This window comes from Pongo pygmaeus, chromosome 2 (genome assembly GCF_028885625.2).
Source record: "Pongo pygmaeus isolate AG05252 chromosome 2, NHGRI_mPonPyg2-v2.0_pri, whole genome shotgun sequence".
NCBI classification, from domain to species: Eukaryota; Metazoa; Chordata; class Mammalia; order Primates; family Hominidae; genus Pongo; species Pongo pygmaeus.
The window spans coordinates 137510185-137524844 of NC_085930.1; the positions used below are offsets into that span (position 1 = coordinate 137510185).

The 14660-nt window shown below is 41.8% G+C and overlaps 1 protein-coding gene across 3 annotated transcripts in view; it reads left to right on the top strand.

Moving 5' to 3' along the window:
- RFTN1 (raftlin, lipid raft linker 1) overlaps window positions 1–14660 on the top strand; it is a 202431-nt gene that overhangs the window by 92661 nt on the left and 95110 nt on the right. The window lies entirely within an intron of this gene.

Here is a 14660-nt window from a genome sequence, read left to right on the forward strand (position 1 = left end):
ATGAGACTAGTAATTGAGTTTTACACTTTTAGATATGAATGCAGAAGTAGGTGAGATATAATGTTCAGATGTATATAAGTACATTATTAGTGATTTAAATGTTCTTGAGATTTTTATATAATGATTGTCTCTAAAATCTGTCCAAATTTTGTATTTTAAATGATTGAAAGATGGAACCATTTACAAAGACGTAAATGCTATAAAAATGCTATAAGTATATGAAAATATGATAAATATGCTATGAATATGAGTACATCATTTCATTCACTTCCTATTCATTGACCGTGAGTTGGAACTTAAAATGGCTACAAAGACTTTAAAAACCAAATGAGCAGCTTGTATCCACATAACACCTGTTTCTGAGAGTCTGAGAGCACTTTGCTTCGTTCCTGTATGTTTTTGGTATTATAATGAATTCTCACTATGTCCTCATGAGGTTGTTTCTGTTGCTAATATTTGTCGAAAACATTGCTGTGCTTTCAGCGGAGGTTTTAGACATACACTGTTTTGTAACCAAAAGATACCATGACCTTCCCTCATTCCCCACTTCTCATTTTATGTCTAGGAAAATGAGGCTGAAGAAGTTATTAACGACTTCTCAGTCCGAAGTTTGGAGTAGGTAATGGGAGTGTGTGGTGAGTATAGAACTCAAGTTCCATCTTGAGACTCGTGACACAGAAATGCATCATCTTTCAACTCAGAGGCCCCAGAGCTTATAGAAACATCCTCAGAGAATTCTGAGAATTTTCTGGGCTTTGTAGCATCCCCAGTCCCCATGGCTACACTGTGGGACCAGAGGCTTTGCTAATTCCCCAGCTGGTTTCAGAATATAGGGCTACCACTGCAAACCACTTAGAGCTCCCCAAATGGCCCCATTCAGCAGGCTGGCTGGGTCTTTTCAGTTTCTGCACCAAATGATTATATGCAAATAATGGTTCTAGGATTATCAGTGTGTTATTTTCTCTCTGCTTCCTAAAAACAAAATAAAAATGTATTTATTACGTGTCTGTTGGGTCCTCTAAGGTAGCAGTCTTTGTTAGAGAGAATGAGATGGACACGATTCCTGTTCGTGGGGAATTTGTAATATATTGCTATAGTTTAAGTCTCCAAAATTGCTCCGTCAAGCAACCTGGATCTCTTAGGAACATAATGCCCCCTTTCCTTGTAAAGAACATTTATGTGTTTGCAAATACTTCTTCATATGATTTCTCATTTTTGATAATAGCCATCATAGCTACCATTTATTTACTGCTGTGGCTGGCTGGAGTCCTTGTTCATTGCTTCATAATATACATTATCTTTATTCCCAAAAGCCAAGATGAAGGAAATGAGACTCAGAGTGGTACTTGTCCAAGCCAGTGTTCACACATTTCGTGAGTGGAGAAACCGGTTTTCACATTGGCACCTGTCTTCTAATAGCATTCCTCTTTAATTGTTTAGCTATGAGGATTAAGGTAGGTAAGGATAGAATTTCTCAGCCTTGGGACTATTGACATTTTGGATCAGACAATTGTGTGTGGGACTGTCCTGTACATTGTAGGATATTTAGCAGACTCTCTGGTGTCTACCCACGAGATTCTACTAGCAAACCCCCCCCATCCCTGCAGTTGTGACAGATTCCAGACATTGCCTAATGTCTGCGGAAGGACAAAACTGCCCCCATTTGAGAACCAGTGGGTTAGTTAGGGAGTAAGACAGGGAGTTCTTTTTTTTTTTTTTTTTTTGAGACAGAGTCTCGCTCTGTCGCCCAGGCTGGAGTGCAGTGGCGCGATCTTGGCTCACTACAAGCTCTGCATCCTGGGTTCTCACCATTCTCTTGCCTCAGCCTCCCAAGGAGCTGGGACTACAGGCGCCCACCACCATGCCTGGCTAATTTTTTTGTCTTTTTAGTAGAGACGGGGTTTCCCCGTGTTAGCCAGGATGGTCTTGATCTCCTGACCTCGTGATCCACCCACCTCGGCCTCCCAAAGTGCTGGGATTACAGGCGTGAGCCACCGCGCCCAGCCAGGAGTCTAACTTTTATTTTCTTCTAGGTAGCCACCTTTGCCAAGAGCACTTATTAAGTTAACCTAACTTTGCCATTGAATAAATGCCACCTTTATTATAGTTAGGATTTCTATATGTACATCCCAATCTATTCCTGATTCTTTATTGTTTCTTTGATCTACTTATTGATTTTTGTGCCAGAACCATGTTATTTTGATGATAATAAATTTGTAATGTATATTAACATCCAGTAGGGCACTATTCTTTTTTTTTAGACAGAGTCTCACTCTGTTGCCAGGCTGGAGTGCAGTGGCGCAATCTCAGCTCACTGCAACCTCCGCCTCCTGGATTCAAGTGATTCTCCTGCCTCAGCCTCTTGAGTAGCTGGGATTACAGGCACGTGCCACCACGCCCAGCTAATTTTTTTGTATTTTTAGTAGAGACGGGGTTTCACCATGTTGGCCAGGATGGTCTCCATCTCCTGACCTCACGATCCACCCGCCTCGGCCTCCCAAAGTGCTGGGATTACAGGCGTGAGCCACCGCACCCGGCCAGGGCACTATTCTTTTTTAGGATCTTGATAACTTTTGTATGTTGATTTTTCCATATAAAGCCTGAAATAATTTCTTCAGTTCCTGGTAAACTCTGTTGAAATTGTAGTTACATTAACATACTAATTTAAGAAGAATTTCCACCTTGTGTTTTCAAGAACATAATGTTCAATATTATTGTTGGAGGTAAATTTTATTTGAGAGCTTCATAATAATTCTGGAAATTCTATGTACTATCTAAACAGTGGTTACCAAAGTGGGGTAGACATATTTAATGTTGAAGGAGAACTGAGGTGTCTATTTTTATATATTTTATTGAAAAATTAGGAGAGAGATGATGTGTCATAATATTTAGCATTCAGGTTGAAGGTGGTGTCCTGGCTTGGTGTGTACGTCAGAGGTCACCTGTGCTGTATGGAGCAGGAAGGGCCTGCAGAAGGGCTGGGTTCAGGGAAGCACTTTCAACTGAGATCTCAGTGAGGTGAATTAGTGGATCGCTTTTTGTAATTTTAGCTAAATTAACTCTCATGAAATATACACATGGCTTTAAAAAATTTCTATGAAGTGATTGCAGATTGAAGAGAATACCAGTAATGTAAATGTAAAATCCTTCTCTCTCTCTCATGTGGAAATGGCTACACTGACCCATCTCTGCCCATAAGAGCTTTGTGGGACACAGTGTGAGATTAAAACACCAATGTTGGGCCGGGCGTGGTGGCTCACACCTGTAATCCCAGCACTTTGGGAGGCCGAGGTGGGTGGATCACGAAGTCAAGGGATCAAGACCATCCTGGCCAACATGGTGAAACCCCGTCTCTACTAAAAATACAAAAATTAGCTGGGCGTGGTGGCATGCACCTGTAGTCCCAGCTACTCGGGGGGCTGAGGCAGGAGAATTGCTTGAACCCAGGAGGTGGAGATTGCAGTGAGCCGAGATTGTGCCACTGCACCCCAGCCTGGGCGGCAGAGTGAGACACTGTCTCAAAAAAAAAAAAAAAAAAAAAACACCAACACCAATGCCTACCTATTCAGATCTGATTTAAAGAAATTTGGAATTATCAAGAAGACTTTTTGAAAAGTGTGTTATAGTTCCATTACGTTAACAATGAATCTCATTTCAAGTGTATATTTTGCCTTGAGGTATTAGCTATTAATAGTGTGAACTTACTGTGATCATCATTATAAAATATTGCTTATTTCATCATTTCTGTTGTTTACGATTTTCTGTTTTGTACGTTTTGTTTTATAACATATGTAAGATGTTAGTACAGTGGTACTCAGGAATTTTTTTCTGGCAGGCTGTGTGATCAGAAAAGTTTGGAGACAATTGATCCACTCAGCATTTGAGACACACTGGAACTGGTGGTTCCTGAAGCAGTCAGAATCTTGCTACTCAAAGTGTGGTCCATGCACCAGCAGCATCAGCATCACCTGGGAGCTCTTAGAGACACAGACTCTCAGGCCTACCCAGACCTGTCGAATCAGAGTCTGTACTTTAACAAGGTTCCAGATGATTTGTACATACATTAAAGTTTGAGAACAGAATTAAGCTGTGTTTTCCTGTAACACAGCCATTAGCCATGTATAGCCATTTAAATTGTTAAAATTAAGTAAGAATAAAAATTCAATTCTTCAGTTGCACTGGCTGAATTTCTTGTGCTCAGTAGCAAAACATGCTGTAGCAAAACCCTAGTGGCTATTTTACTGGACTGTACAGATATAGAACATTTCTATCACCTAACTCAGTTAGTGGGTATAGGTGGGATGATTTGGAAAAGAAGAAAACAATCAGCAAAGTTTAATGTGGAACATGTGTGTTCAATGCACGTAGAGAAGAGGCTTCTTGTAACCTAACTGGACAGGTCCCATGAGAGAGTCTTATGAACACCATTCCTATGTAGCTATTATTGCTATTTTTGTTTGCAGATATGTGACTTTTCTGAACCAGTAAATGTCAGGCAGACTGCTTTTATTCAGTGTTCTATTTGTGATAAAATATTATTAATTATGCATCGCTACTAATATTAGTTCTTTCTACATCTGTCAATGTAAAGGAGAGACTTGCAGCATTTCAGAGACAGCAGGACCCTCCCCCAGCTCCCATTCCATGTGGCTGCTCTCCTCTTTTCTGCAGCCCAGCTCACTGGGGATTGAAATTCTTTCACAACTCCATTAGACAGGGAGCACCGAGGCAAAGTTTGTCTGTTTTCCTCTTGGTCTTTACGGTTAACAGCGCACTCCTTGTAGTGCACAGTGGCTGATAGTTTGTCTCCCAGGGAGCCAGCCCTGACAGTAAGCAGCAAGACAGGATGATTTCTCTAGAATAAATAGCAGGGTCGGATAGTTAGATGTCCCTGGTAACGTCTCCCCAGTAGGCGTGCACAGCTCCCTGAGAGTGTGTAGTGGGAGTATCATTTGCACATCTCCCCCGTCATGTCCAGAATGTTCCCAGAGATACCAAACTTTTTTCAACAGAAGTGCTGAATGTCTTCTGCTGGAGGGGGAAGGGAACATCAGAAGAAAGGACAGTGACTCATTTGTGGGTAAATTCTTCTCCTTCGTTGTGCTTCGTACTTCACAACTCCCCTGGGGGACCCTATACTGAGGTGCTTTATTTAAAGATTTGCTAGGATTTGTTTACTTGACTATTTTTTCCTCAAGTATTTCTTCAGTTTTGCTATAGGGGAAACTTTTAACTCCAACAGGCTCATTGTATTTGTGTAGATTTGGTTCATTTTGCAAAGGGTTCATAAAATGATGGGAACCTTTTCCCTATTGTACTGGGAGCATCTTTGGGAAGGTGCAGGTTATTCCCCTGCCCACAACCACCACCAACTGCAGGGACAAGAAATACTGCTCTTCCGTCCACCCACTCCCTTCAACAAAAATCTCAGTACAGTTCTCATTGCTGCTGTCCTAAAATATTCTTCCCCCCTTCCTACATCATACACACTGCTGCCTGCTTAATCTTCCCAGAATCTGTCATAGTATCTTTCTCTCTAAAGCCACCCGTGACTCTTCTTTACTTCACAGTTAAGGCAAGTACTGTCCTTTCTCAGTAACTTTGTTTCCCACTATTCTGCCCCGGTCACTGCAGAGCCCACGGTCACAGACTCATTCTAACAGTGGATTCACCTGCAGGTTCCCTAGGCTCATCATTACAGCCTCTGCTGAGTTACAGGCAACCCGCACCTTCACACACCTTTTGCCTAACTGACCTATTTATTATTTCCATCATATAACTCATGCTTTTCTCAATCTAGGTCTTCACTAATTTCTGTTCTCAGGCCTAGAATGTCCTTTTATCCATTGTCCCATGACTAACTTCCATACAGACTCAAAGACTTAGCTCACACGCGCCTTGCTCCTTAAATTTTCCCCTGATACTTGACACTGGAAATAATCGAATTCTCATAGCACTTCTGTTTATATACAGTCTATCTAGACTTGAGGGCAGGATCTAGACTTGAGGGCAGGATCTAGACTTGAGGGCAGTGCCTTCAATCCCTCATATGTGGTCAGCAGTCAAGCAGGTGATGGATAGACGAATGAATAAGTGGAGATTTTTATTGTCATTAGTTATACATAAGTTAATGAAACTAGGAATAGCCTTCTTTTTCTTTCATGGACAAATCTCTTTCAGATCTCTAGCTCTTTTCTCTCCCTAATACTTCTTTAAAAAAATAAGCTGTTCTGATTATTCTATTTGAGCTTGGTGTTGCTTTGGGAAACAAAAGTCTTAAAATTCCTTCCTGTTTCCCAGAGATAGAGAATTTGTTTCTGTCAACTGATGTTTAGTATTTTTGTTCCTGGCTGGAGAAGTGCCTAGTAATCTGTTTGTGTTTGTCACCATTTCTTTTGATTATTTCTAAATGAAGCAAAAATAACCCTACTGATGAACTGCACATTCTCTCTCCTTTTCATAACGGCCTAATGTCCTGGGAAAAAGAAGACATCGTTTAAACTCATGGTCTTTGAAGAGATCTAAGGGATTTATGAGCTGAAATGGGATTTATTACATGTTTATTATTTAAAAGTAATGTGTATCGTGGTTTTTAGTCACATGCTTATTTTTTAGAAGTATAGTTTATAATAGTTTTTTGATGGGCAATTGTTTTTTAGTGGCCTCATTTTAGATCATCCCATGAGACCAAAATGCATATTCAACTTACTACTTGGCACTTTGTCAATGATTTGAGGGTTAACTGTTTTGCCTGTGATAATTACCAATATTTAAAGCACTCATAAGTGTTAGCAGTACTTGTTACAAAAATGCTATTTTCATGTCTTAGGAAAGGGTTAGGTCCCACCACTGTGAGAGCAGAGTGAGGGGCTGTTTAAATGGGTCAGACAAGGCTGGGCATGGTTGCTCACACCTGTAATCCCAGAAATTTGGGATGCCGAGCTGGAGGATCACTTGAGCCCAGGAATTTGAGACCAGCCTGGGCAACATGGCAAAACTCTGTCTCTATAAAAAATATAAATATTAGCTGGGTGTGGTGGTGCACACCTGTAGTCCCAGCTACTTAGGAGGGTGAAGTGGGAGGACTGCTTGAGCCTGGAAGGCCAAAGCTGCAGGCTTTTATATGAGAACAAAATGTCTAGATTATGTGCTTTGGTTTCAGAAATAATCTTTCACTCATTGCCTATGGGCCTTTGAGTTTGCAGCCCTAGTTTGGCCCTCTGACCCTTCCCCTGCCTGGAGAATGGCTACACCACCCTTGGCAGATGCTAGGGTGGTGGTGAGTGAAGTTTGCACACAGTTTTACGGTTGATGTTTGTGTATGAGTGATGAGTTCAACCTGACACAGAATAGGTGGTCTTTTATCATGTTCTGAAACAACCCTGACATCTGTGGCCAGTTGTGTTGACATTTGTGTACAAGTGCTCAGTGTCCAAATCTACTTTCATGTGTTTGTTTGACAAGCATTATTTAATGTATGTGTGGTTTTTTTACTTGATCACATTCAGTTTTGGCCCAAGTTCTAGATATAAGGTGTTAAAGAAATGAGGACTGTTTGGAATGACAGAGAAGTTCTGGAGGCCAGGTGCGGTGGCTGATGCCTGTACTCCCAGCACTTTAGGAGGCTGAGGTGGGAGGATCACTTGATGGCCTGGGCAACATAGGGAGAACTCATCTTTACTAAAATTCAAAAAAAAATTAGCCAGACATGGTAGCATGTGCTTGTAGTCCCAGCTACTTGGGGGGCTGAGGTGGGAAGATTGCTTGAGCCCAGGAAGTTGAGGCTGCAGTGAGCCCTTGATCATGCCACTGCACTTCAGCCTGGGCAACAGAGTGAGATCCTGTCTCAAAAAAAAAAAAAAAGAAAAACAAGTTCTGGAAATGGATAGTGATGGTGGTTGCACAACATTGTGAATGTACTTAATGCCACTGAATTGTCCACTTAAAAATGATTAAAATGGTAAATGTTATGTGATGTGTATTTTATCATAATAAAAAAACTTTTTAAAGTAAGGAAAGCAAGAAGTTGGAAGTAGTTTTGAGTTTTTCTGACCAGAGGAAGCATAGACCCCATTTTTTTATTTCATTATCCCTGGTCTTTTTCCTTGAAGGTTTATTTTCCTCTTAGAATACAAGAGTCTACATTACTCATCTTTATAAGTCATTCTTTCTATTTTTCCCTTTTCCATGGACTTGCTCAGTTATGTCCCAAGGAAAATCTCTAGGAGAGTGGCAGATACAACATACCGTGCCTAGGAATAACTTGAGACTTAATGGAAAAGTTGCAAAGTTATTACGGAGAATTCTCATATGCACTTCCCCAAGTTTCCCACCACCATTAGTATCTTACATTACCATACTATGTTTGTCAAACTAAGAAATTGACATTAGTACTTCACTATTAATTAAACCGTAGATTTTATTTGGATTTTACCATTTTTCTATTAATGTCCTTTTTCAGTTCCAGGATCCAATCCAGGGTACTACACTGCATTTAGTTGTCACGTTGTGATGGCTTTTTAAAACTTAACGGGGCTCAGATGTCTTAGTTGCTTCTCCATTGCCTCCAGCAATCAGAACCACTCTGTTTACGTGCATTATTAAAACTATGTTGCTACGCTCTAAGGATTTGAGTTCATTTTGTCCTATTCATTCTTGATTTTCAGGAAATCACATCTCTGCCGATAGTACCCTTTTATTTTCACTTCTTTCAGAGAATTCCTTTGGAATGGTGAAGTACAGCCTCTCAAATCTCCAGTGCTCTGTGTAAGTGGGGGGTCCCAAGATGTAAGATGGGTCAGAGCTCTTTTTAGTTAATTTTTCCCCAGGCTGTTTCTGAGAAATGACTCAGCAGCAAGATGATGATTTTTTTTTTTTTCAAGGAGCCAAGCTATTCTGAACCCAAATCAACATTTAAATTTGACAATCTGCCCAATTTATATGATTATCTGCCAGATAATCATATAAACAGATTAACAGATTTCTTCCCACCTATTTGCATAGGGTGGATTAAATTCAGTTTCCCTCTTGGGATTTCAAGAGGATAAGTAACTTGGAGAGAAGATTATAAATTTGTTAATTGAGGAAATTGACAGGATGTCTCATACCCTTCTCCTTGACTTGCTTCCTTGATTTAACTTCCAGGAAAACAAACATGTTCTCTTGGTTTTCTTCCTTCTTCCCTGGTTATTCTTTCTTTAGCTCCTTGTCTGTTTTTTCCTCTTTTCTCCCCACCCTCTTCATGGTGGAGGGTCCCAAAATTAAATTCTTAACCCTTCTCTCGCTACATTAATGGAGGTCTCATCTAGCCTCATGCTTTAAGTAATACCTGGGAGACTGATGACTCCTAAATTTATATCTCCAGCTGCCTCTCCTGCAGGCCAGACCATTCTCCTGCAGTCCAAACTTCAGTATATATATTCAAGTATATATATGTGTGTGTGTGTGTACATATATATATATATATATATATATATATATATATATACTCAACTGTCTACCAGACATCTCAACTTGGATGTCTTCTGGATATGTCATATTCAACATATCTGAAATTTGAATTATCTTTCTTCCCCCCTAAGCATGTGCCACCCAACCCTTCCCCATCATAGTTCTGGCAAAGTCATCCATTCTTCTAGTTGCTAAGGCAAAGATCCTCAGAGTCATCTTCATCTGCTTTCCTCTTTCCACACCCCACAACCTGTTCGTATGAAAATCTGGAAGGTTTTACCTTGAAAACATAACTGGAACCCAGCACTTCTCACTGCTGCTAGGACACTGTTTCCAACCCACTCTGAGCCACCATCATCCCCTGCCTGGACCACTTAGATGGGCTTCTGGCTGCCCCTTACAGCCAGAGGGATCCTTTTAAAATTCACCAGATCATGTCACTTCTCTGTTCCACACCCTCCACGGACTTCCTCTGTCATTCTAAGTAAAAGCCATTGTCTTCACTGTGGCCTGAATGTCTATAGTATCCATCTCCCCTGAGGCTCTCCAACTGTGTCTTCCTCCCTGCATCCCTCTGCACTAAGCCCCGGCCACAGGGCTTCTTTGCATGACCTCAGCTTAGGGCCTTTGCATGAGCTGTTGTTCCCTCTGCCTGGAGAGCTCATACCCTGGATGAGCCCAGTCACTTACCTCCTGGAAGTCTTTGTTCCAAATTTCACCTCCTCAGTGCAGCTATCCTGACCACCCTCATTAAAACTACAACTGTCTCCCTGCTGCCCCTGCCATTCACCTTACCCTGCTGCTCTGTTTCTTTTTTCCTTTTCTTTTCTTTCTTTTTTTTTTTTTTTTTTTGAGATGAAGTCTCACTCTGTTGCTCAGGCTGGAGTGCAGTGGCGTGATCTTGGCTCACTGCAACCTCCGCCTCCCAGGTTTAAACAATTCTGTCTCAGCCTCCCAAGTAGCTGGGATTATAGGCGTGCACCACCATGCCTGGCTAATTTTTGTATTTTTAGTAGAGACAGGGGTTTGCCATGTTGGCCAGGCTGGTCTCGAACCCCTGACCTCAGGTGATCCTCCCACCTCAGCCTCCCGAAGTGCTAGGATTACTGGCATGAGCCACTGTGCCCAGCCCTTTTCTTTCTTTCTTTTTTTTTTTTTTTTCAAAACTTCCCACCATTGGGTATACTCTGTCAGGTGCTCATGCATGTCTATTGCTTATTGTCTTTCTCCTCCTATTAGATTGTTAGCTCCACGAAGGCAGAGGTTTTGTCACTTCTATCTATTGATGAATGCTAAAGCATAGTACCTGACACAGTAGTAGTGTGGTCCATGTTTAATGAATGAATGATTAATTATGAACTGTGAAAAGTGCTAGGAAGGAAAAGTAAGAACACAATTATAGATGATAATAGCAGATCAGTAGCAGGTAGGATTTGTTGAGCCTGGATGTTGTACCTCTGTGCTAAGGGCTTTGCTTCTTTTTGTCCTATTTAATCCTTACAGCAATGTTAAGAGATAGTTCCGTATAATATCCCATTCATTAATGAAAGAACCTGAAGCACAGAAAGTTTAAGTAAATTGCCCAAAGGCTCACAGCTGGTGTATTACCTACCTCTAGTTAGCTCTAACACCGGTAGCCTCTAACTAATAAATCTATTGGAATTTACCAAGTTGGGGATGGCGAGTGATGGGGAAGCACATTTTATTATTAGTCATGCTCTCCTCAGAGTGTCTTTATTTAATTGGAGAGTGCTTAGTGTTAATTTCCAGATAAAGTAGGTTGCGGGGGCTTTTGCTGTTAGTTAACCCTGTGTGCATCTCCAGAAATGCATTCTGTGTTTTCTTTTTCTTACTGTTTAAAACCAGATCTCTCTGTCCTTTCCAAAAGTGGAAGCCATCTGGACTTCTGTCCAGGGGAAGTTTGGTGGTTTCCCATATTCTTTTCCAGGATGATACAATGACATGGCCCTTTGAGGAGGATACCTGGTATTTCCACTACCCCATAGGAAGGTGGCAATGCCTGCTCAGCTGGGAGTTTCAGGTTGATGCTTCTTCCATAGAAACTAGATTGATAGCAGAATATTTATTCCTTTGTCCTGTGGTATCTTGGACAACCAGGCCACAGCCCTGGAGGTCACTTCTAGGACATGTCCACTTCTGTCTCCCAGGGTAGTCCTTGCCCTCAGGGACACAGAACACTCCTCACCTGATGGAGGCTGCTTTCAGATGTCTGGCTGGATTTTGTGGGTTTGGGCCTAGGCCTGGTCACCAGTGGGTGGCCTGTTCTAAGCATCAAACTGCCATGTCTTCCTCCTCAGGAACTGTGTTAGTTTTCTTTTTTCTTTTTTTTTTTTTTTTGGTGTTAGTTTTCTATGCTCTGTAATAAATTATAACACATTTCATGGTTTAAAATGATACGTATTTATTATCATATGGTTTCTGTAGTTTATCAGGGTTCTTTGCTTCAGGATTTTATCAGGCTGTAATATCAGTGTTGGCTCAGGCTGCAGTCTCATCAGAGGCTCAACTGAGGAAAGCCCCACTTCCAGGCTCCCTCAGTTTGTTGGCAGGATTCATCTCCTTGTAGTTGTAGGACTGGGATCTCTGTTTTCTTGCAGCTGTTGGCCAGGGGCTACCCACAGTTTCTTGCCATGTGGCTCTCTCCTTCTTCCTGACAGCTTTCTTCTTCAAAGCCAGTAAGGGATTCTCTAGCTCAGAGGGGGTCATATAACATAATGCCATCACAGGAGCGACATCCGTCACCTTTACCATGTTTTATTGAGTAGGTGCAAGTCACAGGCCCTGCCCCCACTGAAAGGGCTGGATTGCACAAAAGTGTGAACACCAGGAGGTGGGGATTGTTGTGGGGGTCATCTTAGAGTGTGTTTGCCACAGCAACCATGGTCTCCCCACCACCACCTCACTCCCCACCTCCAGTGCTGAGAAGCCCAGAAACTCCCTCTGGCAGCTCTATAGGGCTTTGCTAGTGGATTTAATGGTGTTTTTCATAGGATTAGTGGCAAGGAGAGAGTTTCTGTGTGACTGTGCCTTCTGCCTTCAGCTCTTCCTCTATGAAGCCATAGCTGCACCATCACAGAGTGCTGACTTCAAGGCTCAGCAGCCAGCATCTGTCCTCAAGGGGTTTAGGGATTTTTCCCCCTTCCTCTCCCTTTCAGCCATTCTTCAGTGTAATAATCCTTTCATTTCAAATCGAGGAGCTAATTCCCAAAGGCAGGGGAACACCTATTACTTGCTCACCTATTCCCCCAATATGCATTAGATTTGCTTTTCCAAGAAACCATAGGCTGAGATGTAATTTTCCATGGTTCATCTAAAAAATTTGTAATGCCTATTTTTCTTGATCTTTTGTGCTCCTTTCAGTTCAGATGTAACTGAGTTAATTATTTGATGAAATGAACCAGAGCTTCCTTTCTTATTATAGAACTTCTTGTTCCAGAACCAAAGATGGTACTTATTAGATTCTGTGCTAAAGATTATTCCCTAGAATCGATCTGGGCTGTGAGTTGCTTACAGACCAACTTGTCTTCCTTTTGTTCATCCTGTGAATGTTGTACTTAATGGATACAGCATTGACTTATTTAAAATGATTACAGTTTTTTAGTCTATTCGTTTGAAATCTCAATGGATATTTCTAAATAACCTCATATAGCCTGTTTCCATGTAACAGAACAGCTGGATTTTAGATTTTAGAACCCCCTCTCCCTCATCCTGACTTTTGTTGTTTGAGACCTCACATGATACGTATGACAGTGTGTCTTGACCAAGTCTTCTTTTTCAAAAGTCTGGAATCATCTGCCTTAGTTCCTCTTAATATGTCTTTTGTTTGGGGAGGAAATGAGAACATGAGGCTAGTCTCTGACCAAGTATTAAGGCAAAAAGGTTAGGGTTCAGAATTGGTTTATTCTTTTGGGATTAGTTTGTTCCAGATTGAAATCAGTTTATTGTTTTACATTTTGAATGTATGCGCCACAGTACCCTACCCTTGGAAGGGTATGTTGGAAGGAAAAATAAGAATAAGCGATTGAAGTTTGCTTACCAAATCACAGTTGCACACCTGGGGAAAACCAAGTCCTCTTTCATTTTTTTCACTTTTAAATTTAAGGTGAATCATACACAGATGGTTAATGGTGGCATAAATTGCTGTTAATGCTATATAAGAATCTTAGAAATTTATTTAAAATGTTACAGCAAATACACAGTCAGAAACCGGTGAGATGCATGTGTCTCAGAAGTTCAGTGTGGAAGTGCCTGCTTTATGGATTTTCTGGACAGTCCTGCTCTCACAGGGGCTGCAGGGGCCCCTCTTCGGTAGAGCAGCCTCATAAGTGGGCCAGGAGGGCTCTGCTCCCTCCTCCACCAGTGCAGATTAGCTGTGTACATGAGCCCTGGACAAGGAGCTGGGAGCCTTGGTCTCTAATTCCCACTCCCCAATACCACCAGCCACCTAGAAGAGACAGCGCGTTCTGCCAGCCCTTAGCTGCAGTACCACTCTTGTTGCCTTATGCCTGGCTGGGCCAAGGAATCCCCTTCAATTTCTGACACCCACGTGACTTCCACTCTAGTGTCATACAGGAGCCCTGCCTGTGAATGGCTGTGAAGTGGTGGAATTTCCTCCTGGTGACCACTTGCTGCTGGCTCTCCTGAATGGGTGCAGTTTTGAACTGTGCTGTATCACAGGGATGTCTATGTGGTGGTGCTTTGGAAAGCAGCCCCTGTGTGCAGAGATGGCAGGGTGTGCTAGGAAGCCTCTCCTTTGACAGCAAGACTGCAGGCCTTCACCTCAGACAGCCCTTTACACCCACGCTGTTTTCCCAGAATTTCTTTTAGTTGCTCGGTAGTCTTTCTTTAATGCATCTTTAATTTCGATAGATTTTGCCAGATTGCCCTCTAAAGGGGTTGAACCCTTTTAAAGTCTTTTAAAAATTAATTTTTAATTTTCTAAGTGACATAGGAATATATCCTTTTCATTTAAAAATGAAAAAAAAATTAGGGATTATGGCTAAAGTCACTTTTGATCACCACCCCCACACCCATACCATCACCACCCATCCCCAGTTCCACACAAGCCTTCCCCATTCCCCAGGGGTACCTGCTATTATTGGTTTGTTGTATGTCTTGCTTGTTCTTTTTCTGTGCCCTGGCAGATATAAACCAATGGGACGTAGACATTACTGGAGTGAGAGTTTGTG